Source organism: Musca domestica, unplaced genomic scaffold (assembly GCF_030504385.1).
Source record: "Musca domestica strain aabys unplaced genomic scaffold, Musca_domestica.polishedcontigs.V.1.1 1, whole genome shotgun sequence".
Lineage (NCBI taxonomy): Eukaryota > Metazoa > Arthropoda > Insecta > Diptera > Muscidae > Musca > Musca domestica.
Window position 1 is genome coordinate 49,385,441 of NW_026712114.1, and position 22,211 is coordinate 49,407,651.

General features: G+C 35.3%; 1 protein-coding gene across 2 annotated transcripts in view; it reads right to left on the reverse strand.

Annotated features, from left to right (window-relative positions):
* The window catches only part of LOC101897018 (5-hydroxytryptamine receptor 1), a 329,084-nt gene that overhangs the window by 205,538 nt on the left and 101,335 nt on the right, over window positions 1-22,211 (reverse strand). Inside the window, exon 1 of one of the 2 annotated variants that reach the window (XM_059123712.1) lies at window positions 9,869-9,986. The exons of the other annotated variant lie outside the window; for it this stretch is intronic. The gene's annotated coding sequence lies outside the window, so the exon portion shown is untranslated. Of the gene's footprint in view, window positions 1-9,868; window positions 9,987-22,211 lie in introns of those variants that run through there. 2 annotated transcript variants of the gene reach the window in all.

Genomic DNA, 22,211 nt, shown 5'->3' on the forward strand with positions numbered 1-22,211 from the left:
TATTTAATATTTAGAATAGCCAAAAGTTTTTTCTTTTCAAAAAACGAAACAAGAACACACAGTATAAAAAATTGAAGAATTTTTTTTTTTGTTAAATGATGTGAAGTAAGTTATGGTAATGCATAAATCAACTAAGGTATGCACCCACATTTGTACTCATAGCAGAGAAAAAATGTTATTTTGTAATTTTTAAGCTCTAACAAGTATAACCCATCCTCGTTATTCGAGGTGTAGCTCAACAAAAAATAAACATTTAAAAACATACAGGGCGAGATGAAAAAACTGCAACAAACTTCAGACTGCTGTCACAGCTGTTTAAATTATTCAAGTGACAGCTCATTATATTGTTTACAAGCGTACAAAAGCATTTTGGTGAGCATTTTCCAGAAAAAAGTTATTCGTGATGGAATTCAAGCGCGATAGTGTGATTTCTTTATATTTGGCTGGAAAACCACAAGTGGCAATCGTTAGAGCACTACAGCATTTAAATGTGAATAAATCGGTCACGAGCGATGGTACATACCCCGACGTCAAGGAAGTGGACGGAAGAAAACAGCAACATTAGCAGAAATGGTTCAAAAATGGCCGAAAAATGGCTAGTGAGCTGAACATATCGCAATATTCCATTCGGTAAATATTGAAAAATGAGCTCGGGGTAAAGCCATTGAAATTCCAAAAAGTGCAAGAACTTACACCGCAACTGCAAGAAAATAGACTCAAAAGAGCTAAAGAGTTGCTTCGCTTGGTCGAAAGGTGTGAAGTGCCGAAGTTGGGTTTTTCCGATGAAAAAACATTCGTTGTCCAGCAGTTTGTAAATAAACAAGAGGTCAGCTGAAAATGCGCACCTTCGGTTGGCCACCAGAACTCAAGCGCCGGCTATGGTGATGTTGTAGCCGATGGTCGCTCTCTGCTCGTATTAATCGACTGTGGCATCAGAATAAATGCTGAATATTACCGCGAAAATATTCTGGAGAGTATATTAAAGCCTTGGACACGCAAACATTTTGGTCGCATACCTTGGATATTCCAACAGAACTTAGCACCAACACACTCGGCACGCGCCACCCAAAAATGGTTACAAAATGAGCTTCCTAGCTTCATTTCCAGCGCAAAATGGCCACCGAAATCTCCGGATACCAATCCGTTGGACTATTGTGTCTGGAGTATTTTAGAAAGCAATGTTGGAACTAAAAAATAACGGAGAACGGCCCTTGTAAGCCATCATCCACATCAAATATGCCTGATGAGCCGCTTAACCAACGGCGAAACGCGTCGCATAGTGGTGAGTGTGTGATAGTGTCTATCTGGCTTTCCTTTTCACTGCAAATTTCAGATCATTAAGCTCGTCTCGAAAGAGAAAACAAACACTTAAAAATTTTAAAATTATGGCGATTGACTTTGTCGCAGTTTTTTTATCCCCCACATTCGTAATATGCATTCGACAACAATGATATTTGGTACCAGATAAGAGATACAGCCCAGAAATACATCTGCCAAACATTTTTCGAGATCGGTTCAGATTTGGATATAGCTCCCATATATATCTTCAACCGATTTCGGGTTGATTGTGCACCAAATGGTGTGCAAGTACATTGAATTCGGAAAAAATCGTTTCAGATACAGCTATAGCTCCCATATATATGTTTCATACCATTTGGTGTTTCAGTCCGTCACATTTGCAATATGCATTCGACAACAATAATATTTGCTACCAGATATCTAACAGAGCTCGGAAATATCTTTGCCAACTTTAATCTTGAACGGCCTTACTCCTATTTCAGGTTTATTGTGCGTATAATGGCTAATATCAGCCCAAATGGAGTGAATTCCGGGACGTACGTTTCCATTTTGTAGAACTCGTCTCCGATATTTATTTTTAATAGAATCCTTCTCGAAGTGATATAATGCACTCTATTGCAATGTTACTTGGTATAAAAGATTAAAATGTCTTCGTCAAATTTAGTGAAAATTGCCTGCTTTAAAGCCAAATGTTGTTAGGTGGTATGATCTACTCCAAATAAATTATTTTGTTAAGGGAACTCTTCTAAATATGTTTAGTGTTGTAGGGTATCATATAGCCCCCCCCCCCCCCCCACTTTTGACCTTTCGTTACTGGTTTAAAAATATATATTTTTTAAATTTATTTCTTTTGCATGTGGTTTTGATCTTTCAAAATATAAATTCATAATTTAAAAGTTCCTCCACAATACATATATTCTACTGTGATTTGTCATAGCCCATAGATTTGAATTTGTGGAATCATGTTTAGATAAATTTCAAGGAAAATATTTATGTGCGATATCTCTCAATCGGTCATGTTTATAACACCACATTAGTCCCTACAGTATTCAGTACCGACCTGACAAACCGATGGTATAAAAAATGTTATGTCAAAATTGATATAAATAAATTCTACAATCAACATTTTTCAATTCTAATGAAAAAATTGTGTAATTTTCCAAATTATCACACGCAATCATCATCATCATCATGAGGTTAAATAATAGCCGATAAAGAAGTTTATTTGTTTATTTTACCAAAGTTATGATAATGTTACAATTTTAATTGCAATATTGCAATCCCCCCGAGAGAAAATATTTTATAAATTGTTACGTGTTTATATTGGAAAAATTCCCGATGTAAGCAAATGTCTAACGTGATAATATTTTAATTGCAACGCCACCACTGCCGCTAACAAAGGATGCTGATGTCAATGCATTAGCAAGGGGCCAGAGCAGGGGAAATAGTGAAATTTAAAATTGAAATTCATACAAATAAGGCTTATTAGATGCATGCACACGTTGCTGCAGAGTTATTATACCCTACAACACTATGTGTTGGGGGTATTATAAGTTTGATTGGGCCAAAAATTATGTAACATCACGAAATATTGGTTTCCCACATAGGAAAGTATATATGGATCATCCTAGCTCGCCGAGCTGAGTCGATCTAGCTATGTATGTCCGTCCGTCCGTCTGTCCGTCTGTCCGTCTGTCCGTCTGTCCATGTTAATTTGTAATCACTCTACAGGTCGCAATTATGGCCCGATCTTCACGAAATTTGGAATGGAGGTCGGGGTTGGGCCAGAATAGAACCCTATTTCTTTTTGAGATGATCGCCAAATGTTTAGGGATTGAAATGGACCAAATACTGAAAAAATGTCGGATTTTGCATTAGCTATACAGGTCGCAATTATAGACCAATCGACGCGGAATTTCGCATGTAGCTAGAGTTTAGGACGGGGAAGAAGCCTACCAATTTGGGTGGTCATCGGATAATATTTAGCGGGTAAAATAGACCATATATTTTGTGTTAAAAAAATTCAACATTTTTCATTAAACCGCGAATATTTTAAATCCCGGCGAAATCACAAAGCCATGACAAGGTTACTTCTGACCTTTACATTGATGTTAACATCCAACAAATCGGATATATAGCAAAATATGTTCGATATATATGTCTATCAAAGAAGATATGCTTGAAAGATCCCTTATATGTCGAGAACGGCTGAACTGATTTCGACAGTTCTCATTAATTCAGAATGGCCTCTTGGCAGGAAAGAAAAAACGTCTAAAAAAATCGCATAAAATATCTCTCTAAAGATGAAAATATTGATTTTTTAAAATTTTCTCATATTTTTTCAATTTTGTCATATTTTTGGCATATTTTCATTTTGAATTAAACATTTGGTAATATTTCTACAGCTAACAAAACTAAGTAGTTATGATATTAGAATATCATATACAGATCGCATTTATGGTCCGATCCTTACGAAATTTTGCATGGGGATAAGATGAGGGCCAGAATAGAATACTACTCTTTTTGGAGATGATCGCCATATTTTTAGGGGTTAAAATGGACCAAAAAACTGCAAAATTGTCAGCAGGTCGTAATTATCGCCCGATCATCACTCACATTTGAAAGGGGGACATTGCAAAAGCCAAGCAGTTTTGGATGGCCATCCAAAAATATTCAATGTGTGAAATAGTTTGCCAACTTTGTAGACAAAATACGAAAATGTCCATTCCAGAGACTTTTTCGAGAATTCACAAATACAGGAAAGACGCACTTCTGACTATTTCGTTAACGCTGATTTCGTTGAAGAATATAGTCAAATGTCTGTATCTCATATAGATGCGTTTCAGTCAAAAACCAATAATAAATGTTAATCTTTTGCCACTTCTGAGAGATTATAGGTCGTTGGGAAATATTGGTTCTAGATCTAGGAAGACCATTTACGTGCAACATCTACCAATAAATTGGAAATGAGCAAATTAGTTTAAATTGCTATTATTCGAAAATTAGAGAACGGAACCTTGTTTTCTTTTATTATTTGTCACTATATCTTGTGGAATTCTTTCGAGTATCTCGCCTATATAAACTGTGTCGTTTATTATAGTGTTGTAGGGTATTCAACGGTCGGCCCCGCTCGACTGTAGCCTTTGCTTACTTGTTTTGATTTTAATTACGTTTAGAACATGTAGAAACCTGTTCTATAATTACTAGGAGAGGGATTGGATGATAGGGTATTATTATATGTTATTCCTGACCAATAACCACATGCAAGGGCTTATTTAACTAGTGGTTACAGGTGAATATATAAATAAAATTTGAATTTGATCCCTTTCCTTGATGAATAGGTTATAGTTAGTTACCTTATTCTGATCTGATTATTGGGTCTTTCGATTTAGCTCCAATTTAGAATTTATTTCAAGAAGATCATACCACCTATTAACTTTGGGCTTTAGAACAGTTATAATTGGCTATAGATTGCAAGATATAACTTGAAGAAGGATTATATTAAAAAATATATATCGGAGCCAAGTGTACAAAATGGAAACATACATATCGAAATTCACTCCATTTGGGCTAATATTAGCCACTATATGCACAATAAACCTAAAATCGAATTAAGGATATATATATGGGAGCTATCTTAGACGTTCTCGATAAAATTTGGCAAAGGTATTTCCGAGGCTTATAAGATATCTGGTATCAAATATCATTGTTGTCGAATGCATACTACGGATGTGAGGGATTTAAACACTAAATGGGATGAAACATATATATGAGAGCTATAGTTATATCTGAACCGATTTTCAACAAATTTAATGTACTTGCTTCTAGACAGAATTCTGTCGGATATGTCAAAATTCAGGTCATTTGGACTGATATTAGCTATTTGGTGCACAATTAAGCCTTAATCTGTTGAGGATATATATGGGAGCTACATCCAAATCTTATCCGATTATCATCAATTTTAAACAAATGCTCAAAGACATAATACCCTTACTACTATGTGGTGAAGGATATAAAAATGGGTTAGTAACACAATTTGTAATGAGTATATTTTTATCTATTATATGAAACATTTGACAAGTTCGCATTATATTTTACAAAAATATAAGTGTTGGAAAAACAATTTCATATTGACATTTTTCGCGTAAAAAAGGTTTGTATTTGTACCAGTATGTCATATTCTACGGCAAATGTATTGATTGATGCCACTTGTATTTTTTAGCTGATATTTCTGCACCTTCAAGTCTCTTCGTAAAATTTGTAATGTATTGGAAACCAACCGCTAAATATTCAGAGGATGAAGAAGACCGGGAATTGAATATATATTTTATACCCTTCAACACTTTGTCTTGGGGTATTATAAATTTGATTGGGCCAAAAATTATGTAACACCTCTAAATATTGTTTTCCCACATAGGAAAGTAAAGGGTGATATAAAAAAATTGCAACAAAGTCAAACGCCGAAATTTTCATATTTTTTTTTTTTTAGAATTTTTGAATGAAAGCGAAAAATGTCGGAAATAGTATCAAATTTTAGAATAAGTTAGATTTGTTCGAATTGGTCACCCTTGGCATGAATTAAGGTCTTCAAACGGCCAATGAAACCGTCACACGCTGCCCGGATGTTGCTCTGCGGTATTTTGGCCCATTCCCGGCGAAGCACTTGCTTGAGGTGATCGACACCTTGGTATTTTTTAGTGCCAACCTTGCTTTCCAAAATACTCCAGACCCAATAGTCCAACGGATTGCTATCCGCAGATTTTGGTGGCCATTGTGCGCTGGAAGTGAAGCGAGGAACCTCATTTTGTAACCATTCTTGGGTGGCGTGCTGAATGCGATTGTGCTAAATCTTGTTGGAATGTCCAAGGTCTGCGGCCAAAATGTTTGCGTGCCCAAGGCTTTAATACACCCTCCAGAATATTTTCGTGATAATATTCCGCATTTATACTGATGTCACGGTCGATTAATACGAGCGGAGAGCGACCATCCGCTGTTATGGCGACCCACACCATCACAATGACCAGGGTTTGGGTTCTGGTGGCCAACCGAAGATGCACATTTTCAGCTGACTTTTTTGGCCATTTTGTTTGTTTACAAACTGCTGGACAACGAATGTTTCCACTTTCGGCCAAGCGAAGCAACTCTTTAGCTCTTTTGAGTCTATTTTCTCTCTGTCCTTACAATTTTTGGAATTTCAGTGGCCTTACCCCGAGCTCATATTTCAATATTTGTCGAATGGAATATTGCGATATGTTCAGCTCACGAGCCATTTTTCGGTCACTGCGGCGCGGGTTTCGATCAAGTCGCTTCTATACTTTTCGAACCATTTCTGCTTATGTTGCTGTTTTCTTCCGTCCACTTCCTTGACGTCGGGCTACGCTACCAGCATCACGGTAACGAGCGATGGTACGAGACACAAAACATTTATTCACATTTAAATGCTGGAGTGCTCTAAGGATAGCCACTTTTGAAAATTCTCACCAAAATGCTTTTGTACATTTGTAAACAATATAATGAGCTGTCACTGGAATAATTTTAACAGCTGTCGGGCGAGTGCCTTAGAAATGACAGCAGTCTGAAGTTGGTTGCTTTTTTTTCATTGCACCCTGTAGGCTTGTGTTTCTGCCTGCCACTTTTCACCGGAAAGGTTTAAAATTCGGAATTTGAAGTTCCAAAGGGTACTACAATCTATGACAGAAGATTACTAATGCAGGTGCACGTTTTTCAGTATTTTGATGATTTAAGACATATTATTCATCGGATTTATTTATTTTTTGAAATTTGCAAATTTCTTCCAAGTTATAAACATTTGTGATCAGCTTAAAATGCAATATTTTTTAATGTAAAAAAATAAAAAAAAATAATCTAGGTCCATTCTTTGATAGAATCACCACATAACGATAACTTCGAACTTTCAGTATTTTTAGATTTCAGCCCAATTACAGTTAGAATTTGAAATTTTGGGTCGAAATTAACGCCGTTTCTCTTTTGGGTAAAAAATATGCAATTGATTTTCGTACTGAAAAATGATCCTATGTTACAGGACTTAGTATGTTAACATTTCCAAAAACTGTTCTATCCTCAATACTTTATTTAGTCTTTTGTGGGTCCTATAGTGGAATTCTATAACAATTTGTTTTGTTGTTTGTTTGTTGTTACGTTGCTATGTAAATTTTTAAAAAGCCGATACATGTGACTTTTATTTTCATTAAGGCTGTATTTATATTTTGCCATATTTGTATAACAACTGGAAACAACTTCACATTACTCTTTCAATATGGATACCTAGAAAATTAGAACGGATATCGAAAAACGAATCACAAATTCAGTTCTTGTTATGCAGAAATCTGAAATGAAAAAAAAAACAAAAATTTAAAATTCTAGGCCAACCCAAGCCTTGTCAAATGCCCACGGACCATTTGCTACCCAAATGCAACATTTCCAGATTCAAGATTTAGCTCCATAGCTGTAGAACACACCTCTTTTTGCATATATATATATAAATAAAAATCAAAAATATATTTTTTTTCTCTTTTAAATTGCTTGCAATATGCAATTTCTTTAATGAAATTTAAAATATAATTCTATGATTGCGAACATGCTTTTCAAAGAACCCGCAAATCGCGTTCGTATAAACAGCAAATAACAAAACGAACACACACACACATACATTTCCACGAAACGACATTAATTCTACAATATTCATTGAAGATTAATGAATTGTGGACAAAAATGATCGTTGTTTTTATTTGATTTATTTAAATATTTATTTAGTTTGTTTGTTTTTATACCCTACAACACTATGTGTTGGGGGTATTATAAGTTTGATTGGGCCAAAAATTATGTAACACCTCGAAATATTGGTTTCCCATATAGGAAAGTATATATGGATCTTCCTAGCTCGCCGAGCTGAGTCGATCTAGCTATGTATGTCCGTCCGTCCGTCTGTCCGTCTGTCCGTCTGTCCATGTTAATTTGTAATCACTCTACAGGTCGCAATTATTGTCCGATCTTCACGAAATTTAAAATGGAGGTGGGGCTAGGGTCGGAATAGAACCCTATTTCGTTTGGAGATGATCGCATAATATTTAGGGGTCGAAATGGACCAAATACTGAAAAAATATCGGATTTTGCAGTAGCTATACAGGTCGCAATTATAGACCAATCGACGCGGAATTTCGTATGTAGCTAGAGTTTAGGGCGGGGAAGAAGCCTACCAATTAGGGTGGTCATCGGATAATATTTAGCGGGTAAAATAGACCATATATTTTGTGTTGAAAAAATTCAAAATTTTTCATTAAACCGCGAATATTTTAAATCCCGGCGAAATCACGAAGCCATGACAAGGTTACTTCTGACCTTTACATTGATGTTAGCATCCAACAAATCGGATATATAGCAAAATATGTGCGATATATATGTCTATCAAAGAAGATATGCTTGAAAGATCTCTTATATGTCGAGAACGGCTGAACTGATTTCGACAGTTCTCATTAATTCAGCATGGCCTCTTGGCTGGAAACAAAAAACGTTTAAAAAAAGCGCATAAAAATATCTCTCTAAAGATGAAAATATTGATTTTGTAAAATTTTCTCATATTTTTTCAATTTTGTCATATTTTTGGCATATTTTCATTTTGAATTAAACATTTGGTAATATTTCTACAGCTAACAAAACTAAGTCGTTAGGATATCAGGATATCATATACAGATCGCATTTATGGCCCGATCTTTACGAAATTTTGCATGGGTATAAGATGAGGGTCAGAATAGAAGCCTACTCTTTTTGGAGATGATCGCCATATATTTATGGGTTGAAATGGTCCAAAAAACTGCAAAATTGTCAGCAGGTCGTACTTATCGCCCGATTCACGCACATTTGAATGGGGGTTACCGGACATTGCAAAACCCAAGCAGTTTTGGATGGCCATCCAAAAATATTCAATGTGCGAAATAGTTTGCCAACTTTTGTAGACAAAATACGAAAATGTTTATTCCAGTGACTCTTTGGAGATTTCACAAATACAGGAAAGACGCACTTCTGACTATTTCGTTAACGCTGATTTCGTGGAAGAATATAGTCAAATGTCTGTATCTCATATAGATGCGTTTCAGTCAAAAGCCAATAATAAATGTTAATCTTTTGCCACTTCTGAGAGATTATAGGTCTTTGGGAAATATTGGTTCCAGATCTAGGAAGACCATTTACGTGCAACATCTAACAATAAATTGGAAATGAGCAAATTAGTTTAAGTTGCTATTATTCGAAAATTAGAGAACGAAACCTGATGGTTTTCTTTTATAATTTGTCACAATATCTTGTGGAATTCTTTCAAGTATCTCGCCTATATAAACAGTATCGTTTATTATAGTGTTGTAGGGTATTCAACGGTCGGCCCCGCTCGACTGTAGCCTTTTCTTACTTGTTTATTTTGCCGATTTATTTTTTTTTTTTTTGTGATTTTCATTTCTTCATCAAGTCAACCACAATTCCATTTGAATTTAAAATGCAGATATGGTGCACACACGCACGCACACACACACACAGAGCGAGATACAAACGCACAAACCGCCAGCAATTGTGGCGAGGAATGTACATTCATTATTTTCAGATTACAAGCCGACGGATCCGGAGTCATGGCATATGGAAAAAACACGTAAATAATTTCAGGCCGTTGAGGAAAAGCTAACGGTGAAATAAAATGAGACACAAAAAAAACAAGACATTTATAGAATTTCAGGGGAGCAATTTTTACGCTTAATTGCAAAATACACATACGCTCGCGCCACAACGTATGAATTATAAATATGAATGACACGAATATGAACCAACGCCCCCGCCCACATGGCATGACACAATAATGCAGAACGAAAAAAAAAGTTGGAAAAAAACGGAAAACTGAAATTGCTCTGAAATATTCATTCCAAACACCAGCAAAATCAGTTGACATGCAATTCAACAACACATGGAACTCTTTTTGAATGCCCCACAGGCAAGAAAAACTGTCAACAAATTTTCAATTTGGCCAGTGGTGGTGGGGTCCATGATGACAAAACAAATATACACACACGCATCGACACACACCTCCAACACACCCACTGTTGTCTATAGACCAACTAAACAAACGTCATTCAATGCAGACAAAATTGCTGCATTGGAAGAGTGTATTGGACTTGGCCAAAACTAAAAAAAGAGAATGCATTTGTTTTTGCCCCTTGTATTTGCTTTGCAACGATACAGCTGCATTTTGTAAATGATTTAATGGAGTGGTAGCGGCAAAAAATGATTTTTTTTAATTTTTCAAATTAATAAAATTTATGGAATTGAAAATGGAATTTAATTAATTTTTTTGTAGGTCAGGTTATGTGTACGAAATGTTGCATGATTTCTTTAGATGTTTTTTTCACAAAATTTATGAAATGTGTGAAACATTTGTTATTGGAATTGTTGGGGCAAATATTTACTAGAAGAAGAATGTTAAGGCTTCGATAAAAAGTGTTGAAAAAAATGAAATATTTTGACCTTAGAAAGTGTTTGAAAATTTGTTGTCAATATTGAATGTGGTTTTAAAAAGTGGTTTATACATTTAATTTGACATCAAAATGTTTGCAAAGTACCGCTATGATTGATTTACCGCTCAAACATCATCATCTCCTGAATTATATTTGCTTGTTAATTATAAAAATTAGCGAAATATATATATAAAAAACAAGTTAAAAAGTATCAATCGGTTCTGCCGACAGACATATACCCTCAGCCAATGTTCGATTATTTAAATATACTTTTGACTTCTGTTATGATTATTAAAACTGTTGAGTGGGTTCTGAAGGAATGGGCCAATATTGTCAATTTTCTATCGAACCTAAATAAATACGATATAAATATTGCGACGTGTCAGGTTTGGACTATATTGGTCACTTTTGTCACTTTATATGAGATATGTGGTAATCTTTAGGAAATGCTCAAATGAGCTAGAGGTACCAGATATAGTCGACCGAAGTATTCCATTTTCATACTTCATCTAATACAGCTAAAAATATTGGTATGGGCAAAATTACAAGAAAATCTAACATATATATCGAATTTATCGGAAATCCTAAATTCCATATTCATCTCAGGTTTCTTGTTAAGAGAGATTTATTTAGATATAGCAAATTGTAAGAAATTGCTGACTTTTTTCGCAAGTTCTGACAAATAAAAGTATTAAAAATTGGGACCATTTGAAAGTGAGGTACCAGAAGGGGTTCGCAGATATATATCATTTTCATACATTTGAGGAGAGTTGGATGCTTATTTCGCTTTCTTTGAGCGTTGTGTTTTTCAAAATCTTGAACCCTATATGGGGCAAATAGCAACAGAAATCGTCCGATCTTTACTATCTTTATAACAGAGTTTGTGTTGATGGTAATATTGACATGTACCAAGTGTGGAATGGAAATGGTATGGTAATTTCGCGTTTTATAAGCTTCATGGATATACAAAATTTTGAGCCTTTGTGGGGGAGGTACCAGCAGTAGTGGGCCGATATATCCCATCTTCACAACAGATCTTGTTTTAGTAGAAATAATGGGATGCGAGAAATATAAAGAGAACCTGATGCTTATTTCGAATTTAATAAACAAACCAGAAGGGATGGTCCGATCTCCACCGTTTTTATAGCATATGCTGTTTTGATAGAAATATTCAGATGTGCCAAGTCTAAATGGAATCGGATGTTAATTTCGCGACTTATGGGCTTAAGAGATATTCAAAATTTTTACCTTTGGTGGGGGGGGGGGGTTTGTTTACTAGAAGAAGTAGACCGATATATTCCATTTTTACACCTAATCTTGGGTTTACAAATATTAATATGTGCGAAATTGTAATACAATCGGATTATTTAATCACACAGAGTTATAATTATTCAAATTGTTGACCCTTTGTGGGCGAGGCTCTTGATGGAGTGTGTCAATATTGTTCATTCTCACACCGGACCTAGAACTGACGCAAATATTAAAATGTTCAAAATTGGAGCAAAATCGGATTATTGGTTCTCTTTCTGTGCGGAAAATATTTTTTTTTTTTTTTTGTAATTATTGAATTTTTGTGGGGGAGGTACCAGAAAAAATAGACCAATATATATTCCATCTTAACACCAGACCTTGGGTTAATAAATATATTGAGATGTGTGAAATTTGACGAACGCACATCTGTAGATCGACTTCAAATGTCCAGAAACGGATTTGGTCCAAAGAGACCTAGTGTCTTAAATCGTTATTTCTGCTGTGCACGTTTTGACCGTATCAAATGATATATACAACAACCTAAGAAATATGTAAATATTGATTGAATTAACCATATTGGATCTTCCCTTCGCTTCATATGAGGTTTGTATTTTTGGCGAAATCTTGAACAGTGCGAGATACTAGAAGGAGCGGTTGGATATTGCCCATCTTCGAACACAATCCCTTTAAAAGTTATACTGATTCAGAAATTTGATTTGAATTTGAACATAAGTCTGTAATATTTTAGTGAATAGAAACTATTCACAAAGTTGTAACTTCAAGATAATATCGGAAAATTTCCTTTACTTTGTTGTTATATATATATATCTATATATATATATATATATATTATTCTTGATCAGCATACAATTATATGTCGTTTTATTTTCCTCAAATGTATATTATGTCTTAAGAACTTTTGGTATTGCTCCCACCACGTTTTGGCATAGCCCCCATATAACGGTACCTCCCGATATTCGGTATTTTGATGAGTCGTCGTCGTATACATACATTCGGTGTTTTTAAGATTTTAACAGAATTCTTGACGTTTTTAATATTTTTGAAAATTGCCTAGTTCGTTCCAAATGGTGGAGGGTATTCAGAGTTCGAGGCCCGGCCGAACTTACAACTTTTTTACTTGTTATACCCTCCACCTTGGAAAGGAGGGTATTTTTACTTTGTCATTCCGTTTGTAACATCCTTAAATATTCGTCGTAGACCCCATTAAGTATATATATTCATAATCAGCATAAAATTCTAAGTCGATTTAACGATGTCCGTCTGTCTGTCTGTTGAAATCACGATACAGCCAACATTATTGCGCCAAAATTTAGCAGAGCAATTGGTATTGTGTCTAGGATGGTTGGTATTGAAAATGAGATATATCGGTCCACGTTCTGGTATAGTCCCCATATAACGGTACCTCCCGATATTCGGTATTTTGATGATTTATGCCACATTTTCACGGATGTGTCTGAAAATTGGTATTTGTAGATCATAATTGGTTCTAGCTCCGTTGGCGGAACCTTGCATGTGTAGGTCCACGATTTGGTATAGCCCCCATACCTCCCGATATTCGGCATTTTAATGGTTTTTGCCACATTTCTTCTAATGTTTCCTTTACCCTTAGGTGGAGGGCATTAAAAGTTTGGCCCGGCCGAACTTAATGTTTTATACCCTACAACACTATGTGTTGGGGGTATTATAAGTTTAATTGGGCCAAAAATTATGTAACACCACGAAATATTGGTTTCCCACATAGGAAAGTATATATGGATCTTCCTATCTCGCCGAGCTGAGTCGATCTAGCTATGTATGTCAGTCCGTTCGTCTGTCCATGTTAATTTGTAATCACTCTACAGGTCGCAATTATGGCCCGATCTTCATGAAATTTAGTATGGAGGTGTGGTTAAGGTCAGAATAGAACCCTTTTTCTTTTGGAGATGATCGCATAATATTTAGGGGTCGAAATGGACCAAAAACTGAAAAAATGTCTGATTTTGCAGTTGCTCTACAGGTCGCAATTATGCACCAATCGACGCGGAAAGTAGCATGGAGCTTAAGGCTGGGCAGAAGCCTTCCAATTTTGTCATCGGGTAATATTTAGTGGGTGAAATAGACTATAACATTTGTGTTATATAAAAGTCAAATTTTCCATTAAACCGCCAAATAAAAATTTGACTTATAATATTGAGGTATACATTTTGTAATATTATTTCACCTTACAACACAGATTAGGGTTATTATACACATATTGCAATTATCGTCCGATCCTCACGAGAAGGGCTAGGCCTATTGTTTTCAAAGATGTCCGCAATATATTTAGGGGTTAAAATGGACCAAAAACAGAAAAATTTACTGATTTTGTACTTGCTCTATAGGCCACAATTATGAACCAATCGACGCGAAAAATTACATGGAGTTAGAGTTTTGAAGTGGACAGAAACCTACCAATTTGGGCGGTCAGCGGACAATAATTAGCGGGTAAAAAAGACGCTAAATTTTATGGAAGAAAAAAGAAAAATGTCCACTAAACCGCAAATATTTTCAATCCCAGCCAAATCACAAATACATTAAAAGAGCACTTCTGACCATTACAGTGATGCAAATAGCCAAGAAATCGGATATATAGCAAAATATGTACACTACATATGTATAAGAATTGATCTTATGTATTCTGCATATAAATCAAGAACCGCTGGGCCGATTTTCGCAATTCCCACAAATGGTCTCTTGCCAGAAAACGATAAAATTTAAGAAATTCCCGGAAAAATATACCAATAAAAAAGTGAATATCTTTTGTCGATTTTTTTCAATTTTTGTTATATTTTTTATCGCATGCGATTTTTTCAATTTGACTTACAATTTTGAATTGTAAACTTTCAAAATTTTTACACCCCCCAACACTACGTTTTGAGGGTATTATATGCATGTCGCAATTAATGTCCGATCCTCACGAAATTTTTCATGGGGTCAAAATTAAAGCCTCTTGTTCTTAAGATGGGCATTTAGAGGTGCAAATTGACTAAAAAAATTATTTGTTCTAATTTTGTAGTCGCTCTATAGGCCACAATTGAAAACTTATCGACACGGAATTTAAGAACAGAGACATTATTTATTTTTTTTTTTCAAAACCGAAATCTTCCAAAATTAATTTGGACAAAAGTGACTTTGAACACATTGTAGTGTTGTAGGGTATTCAACGGTCGGCCCCGCACGACTATAGCCTTTGCTTACTTGTTTTACTTGTTTTTTATTTAGTTATTTATTTAGTTTTTTTTTTTTGTAATCGTTTTAATTCGGGTAGCCAAATTTCAGCCAGAAACTTTAAAATTCATTTTTCGCGAAGCTGATTTTCTTGTGATCTGACACTCTTTAGGGAAATGAGTAATTTGAGCATGTTATCTATTTTCACCCTGTGCAATTTCTTCAGAAGTCTTATGGAATGTCCTATTTTTATAGGAAACTTGTCCTAGATGTGCCAACGGCATGTTAATGTGGAATGGCTAACCGTGTTTTATCTAGAATAGCAATTAAAAGACGCTAACAAGGTCATAATTTTCTTTCTCGTTGAAACCAAGTTAAATTGCGGCACTGGTTTATTTTTCTGAAACCAAGTTTTGCTAAATCTCTTTTCCTTAGCTTTGTATTCTTATGATCAAAGTGTTCCAGAACAGATATAACTAGAAAATATTTATTATCTTTCCCAATATCGGTATATCAGATAGTAGCACAAAATATTTTATATCCCTATGAAACGGCATTTTGTATGTGTGTTTACGAACCGCGTATAATTTCCCACTCTCTTCCTCCCACCATTGCATTGCAAGCTATTAGCTATATATTTAATAGTCTATTCCCAAAAGCATTCACATGCTCACGACCTCAAGTACGTACTATGACAACGAATGTCGCATAAATAAAACACAGAAAACAAAAGGAGAAGAAGAAGAAGAAGCAAACAAAAAATCAATAAAAGCCATTCATACCAAACAACATCCTCTATCATAACCTCGCCATTCCCCGTTCTCCTATCTCAGAACTAAACCCAAGGAAATGTGAACGTAATCTGATTTTAGGTGAATGCTAAGTTCAAGGCTTTAAACCATTAAATCGTTACCAAAATCCTTGAAGCTGAATACGGAGAATCAATTTATTTATGTTATTACGATAAGCCTTGTGAAAATACTTGAATTTGTGTTGTTTGGTTACACTCTTCCGACCGCTAACGGTGTGTGTGAATGTTTGTGTGTGTGCTGTAATAAATTATGCGATAAAGGACACGAAATCACAAATGTTTGATTTGTTTATTTAAGGATATTTTAATACACGCTGGATATCCTCGTAAGCCACATGTAATGCGCAAAAATTGTCTCTCTTTAGTTATGCGGTTTAATGGGGATTTGTCGAATTGTCGTTGGAGAGTGAGTTCGAAGGTTTTTCTTAAAGGACATTCCGGTGCAGGTGAATATAGAATTACATCATATATATATTAAAACGAAATTGCTCAACCTATCCAACAAAAAAAAAAAAAAAAAAAAAAAAAAAAAAAAAAAAAACTTGGGAGCTCTGCAGTAAAAATAGGTTAAAAATAATGGATTAATCGTAAAAATATTGAATTTATTCACATATAATATTATATAGGAACACCCTATTTCAAAGATAAAACTGTGCGACAAAATTCAATGTTTTCAATAATTACGGGGAAAATCCTGCAGATTATGAAAGTAGAGCTTAGAGTATGTGCATCAAAAAGTAACCAAAATAGAGAGGGAAAGTTCTTTTTCCACTATTTTGGAAATTCTCGAATGGAGATTCCTCGGAATCTGTACATTTTAGTTATATAGTGTGTTCGGCAATATTACAGATAACAAGTAAGCAAAGGCTACAGTCGAGCGGGGCCGACCGTTGAATACCCTACAACACTATAACAAACGATACATTTTATATAGGCGAGATACTCGAAAAAATTCCACAAGATATTGTGACAAATAATAAAAGAAAACCATCAGGTTTCGTTCTCTAATTTTCGAATAATAGCATCTTAAACTAATTTGCTCATTTTCAATTTATTGGTAGATGTTGCACTTAAATGGTCTTCCTAGATCTGGAACCAATATTTCCCAAAGACCTACAATTTATTATTGGTTTTTGACTGAAACGCATATATATGAGATATAGACATTTGACTATATTCTTCAACGAAATTAGCGTTAACGAAATAGTCAGAAGTGCGTCTTTCCTGTATTTGTGAATTCTCCAAAAAGTCACTGGAATGGACATTTTCGTATTTTGTCTACAAAAGTTGGCAAACTATTTCACACATTGAATATTTTTGGATGGCCATGCAAAACAGCTTGGTTTTTGCAATGCCCGGTAGCCCCTATTCAAATATGCGTGAGGATCGGGCAATAATTACGACCTGCTGACAATTTGGCAGTTTTTTGGTCCATTTCAACCCCTAAATATATGGCGATCATCTCCAAAAAGAGTAGACTTCTATTCTGACCCTCATCTTATCCCCATGCAAAATTTCGTTAGGATCGGGCCATAAATGCGATCTGTATATGATATCCTGATATCCTAACTACTTAGTTTTGTTAGCTGTAGAAATATTACCAAATGTTTAATTCAAAATGAAAATATGCCAAAAATATGACAAAATTGAAAAAAATATGAGAAAATTTTACAAAATCAATATTTTCATCTTTAGACAGATATTTTTATGTGATTTTTCAGACGTTGTTTCTTTCCTGCCAAGAGGCCATTCTGAATTAATCAGATCTGTCGAAATCAGTTCAGCCGTTCTCGACATATAAGAGATCTTTCAAGCATATCTTCTTTGATAGACATATATATCGCACATATTTTGCTATTTATCCGTTTTGTTGGATGTTAACATCAATTTAAAGATCAGAAGTAACCTTGTCATGGCTTTGTGATTTTGCCGGGATTTAAAATATTCGCGGTTTAATGAAAAATTTTGAATTTTTTCAACACAAAAGATATGGTCTATTTTACCCGCTAAATATTATCCGATGACCACCCAAATTGGTAGGCTTCTTCCCCGCCCTAAACTCTAGCTACATACGAAATTCCGCGTCGATTGGTCTATAATTGCGACCTGTATAGCTACTGCAAAATCCGACATTTTTTCAGTTTTTTGTCCATTTCGACCCCTAAATATTATGCGATCATCTCCAAAAGAAATAGGGTTCTATTCTGACCCTAGCCCCACCTCCATTCTAAATCGGGCCATAATTGCGACCTGTAGAGTGATTACAAATTAACATGGACAGACGGACGGACGGACATACATAGCTAGATCGACTCAACTCGGCGAGATAGGAAGGTCCATATATACTTTCCTATGTGGGAAATCAATATTTCGAGGTGTTACATGATTTTTGGCCCAATCAAATTTATAATACCCCAACACATAGTGTTGTAGGTTATAAAAATACGATTTTGATAAAAATATTGCCAAGACAACCGACAGACCGGCTGTACAAAAAACTGGACTTATATTGACATTATTTATAAAAAGCATTCCTACCTAATAGGAAATAAAGATGTCAATATTTGGCGAAATTAAATGGAAAAGAAGGCCAAAATGTAAAATATATTTGAAATTAGAGTTACCCTTACAATGTGACACTGCCAAAAAGTGGAGAGATGAGACTATTTTTCGTACCAATATTTCTGGATTTAATCCTAAGAAGTCTATAAAATTTCAAAGCTAAATATACGGGGTAAGATAACAACTGCAACAAAGTCAAACGCCATAATTTTTACATTTTCCCTTTTTACATTTTATTTAATGAAAGCAAAAAATGTCGGAAATAGCATCAAATTTTAGAATAAGTTTAGATTTGTTCGAATTGGTCACCTTTGGCTAGAATTATGGCCTTCAAACGGCCAATGAAACCGTCACACGCTGCCCGAATGTTGCTCTGCGGTATTTTAGCCCATTCCCGGCGAAGCGCTTGCTTGAGGTGACCGACACTTTGGTATTTTTTAGTGCCTACATTGCTTTCTAAAATAACCCAGACACAATAGTCCAACGAATTGGTATCCGGAGATTTTGGTAGCCATTGTGGGCTGGAAATGAAGCGAGGAAAGTCATTTTGTAACCATTTTGGCCATCGGCTGTTATGGTGGCCCACACCATCAACATGACCGTTCTGGTGGCCAACTGATGGTGCACATTTTCATCTGACCTTTTTGCCAAGTAAACACGATCATTTTGTTTGTTTACAATCTGCTGGACAACGAACATTTTCTCATCGGAGAAAACCAAATTCGGCAATTTCCCACTTTCGGCCAAGCGTAGCAACTTTTTAGCTCTTTTTAGTCTATTTTCTTTCTGTTTCGGAGTAAGTTCTTGCACTTTTTGGAATTTCAATGGCTTTACCCTGATCTCATTTTTCAATATTCCCCGAATGGAATATTGCGATATGTTCAGCTCACTAGCCATTTTTCGGCCACTGCGACGGGGGTTTTGATCAAGTCGCTTCTTTACTTTTCGAACCATTTCTGCTGATGTTGCTGTTTTCTTCCAGTATGACGGTAACCAGCGATGGTACGAGACACAAAAGATTTATTCACATTTTAATGCTGGAGTGCTCTAAAGATAGCCACTTGTGGTATTCCAGCCAAATATAAAGAAATCACACTATCACGCTTGAATCCCATCACTTTTAGACGCTTGTAAACAATATAAAGAGCTGTCACTGGAATAATTTTAAGAGCTGTCGGATGAGTGGCTTAGAAATGACAGCAGTCTGAAGTTGGTTGTAGTATTTTCATCCTTAGGTAAGATTTGTACACTTGACATCTCTAGGACCTAAAGTAGGATTTTATGACAATAGAATATTTTGGCTTCCTACGATCCCGTAAGTAGGAGTATTTTAAACAATATTTTAAAAAAGGACCACAAAGGCCACTTTGTCTACTCGCTTGAGGATTAAAATTTCCAACCAAAGTATTCCTCGCATATTTATCTACAGCATTGCCGAATACATTACATACCTAAAATATACAGATTCCGAGGAATCTTAATTCCAAAATTTCCAAAAATATGGAAGAGGGGGGAACTTGCACACTCCATTTTAGTTACTTTTCTGTGTAAACTCTCAAAACGTCGATACACGTGTCTTCTTTTTTAGACCCTAGGTCTCTTTGGATCAAGTCCGTTTCAGAACATTTGGGGTCGATCTAGCGATGTCCGTCCGTCCGTCTCTCTGTCTGTCTGGCTGGCAGGTGCGCACGATAACTCTCGAAGGGAGTATCCGAATTGGTCCAAACTACATCGTAATATTTTTGTCAAACTTAGATCGAGTTCGGCGATAGGCAATATCGATCCACTCCTTCTGGTACCTCCCTCACAGTGAGAGGATAATCCGATTTTGCTACAACTTTGCACATTCTAATATTTGCGTCAGTGCCAGGTCTGGTGTGAAAATGGACAAAATTGGTCCACTCCATCAAGTACCTCCCCCACAAAAGATCAAACTTTTGAATAATTACAACTCTCATAAAATGTGATGTAAGAGTCCGATTGTCTTCAAATTTCACAGATCCCAATATTTATATTAACCCAAGGTATGTTGGTAAGATGGAATATATCGGCCCACTCCTTCTGATGCCTCCCCCACAAATAGTCGAAATTTTCAAAAAAAAAAAATACATATTTTTTTGCACAGAAATAGAAACGATGATCTGATTTTGCTCCAATTTTGCGTCAGTGCTAGGTCTGGTGCGAAAATGGATAATATCGGTCAAAATTTTGAATAATTACAACTCTCATAAAATGTAATGTAAGAGTCCGATTGTCTTCAAACTTCACACATCCCAATATTTATATTAACCCAAGGTCTGGTGCGAAAATGGACAATATCCGTCCACTCCTTCTGGTACTCCCCCACAAATGGTCAATTTTTTTAAAAAATGCATATTTTTTCTGCACAGAAAGAAAAACGATAATCCGATTTTGCTTCAACTTTGCATATCCTAATATTTGCGTCAGTGCTAGGTCTGGGCGAAAATTTACAATATCGGTCCGCTCCTTCTGTACCTCCCTCACAAACGCTCAAAATTTTGAATATCCATGAAGCTCATAAAAAACGAAATCAACATCCGATTCATTCCAGACATCATACATCTCAATATTTCCATCAACACAAGATCTGTTATAAAGATGGTAGATATCGGACCATTCCTGCTCCACATAGGGTTCGAGATTTTGAAAAACAATACGCTCAACTCTTTTCAAATTTCACACATACAAACAGTTTTGCTAACAAAAGATCTGTTGTGAAGATGCTATATATCTGCGAACCCCTTCTGGTACCTCACCCACAAAGGGATATAATTTTCAATACTTTTATCTGTCATAAATTGCGAAACAACTCAGCGATTCTTTACTTTGCTATATCTAAATATGTGTCTCTCAACCAGAATCCTGAGATGAATATGGAATTAAGATATAAATGTTCGATTTTCTTATTCATAATAATATATTCATAATAATATTTATATCATATTTATTAAGGTCCGATATAAAATGGACCATATTAACCCTTTCTTTCAAAACCCACTCCATAGAAGGTCAAGAGTTTGAAAATTCATAACAGAAGTCAAAATATGTTTAAATAATCGAACATTGGCTGAGGTTATACATCTGTCGGTAAAACCGACCGATTCTTTTTTACTTGTTTTATCTCTTCTTTCATAATCTGCTGGCATTTCCCCGTAATTACTTTTTGTGTTACACAGTGTAATCAATTTAACAAAGAACTATATCACTTTTCTTTTCCTCTTTCAGGAACTTCACATTTCACAAATTTCAAAAGGTAAGTTTACTTTTAATTCCCATTTATTATACATAATAGCACATATTGCACAATTTCCCACCACCACTCTTCCTCCATAGCAGAAGTGTTCTAACTACAATTTGTTAACACGATGTTTAAGTCTTTAATTTGTAACCCAAATTAAACTTAAATTATTGCTACTAAAACAAATTTATCATTACCTCGCTGTGCTCGTGTATAATAAAAATAAAATTTGTTTAAAAACTACTTCCAAACTCAATTACATGTCAAGGTGTCGTAAATAGAAAAATGTGTGTGTGTGTGTGTGTGTGCA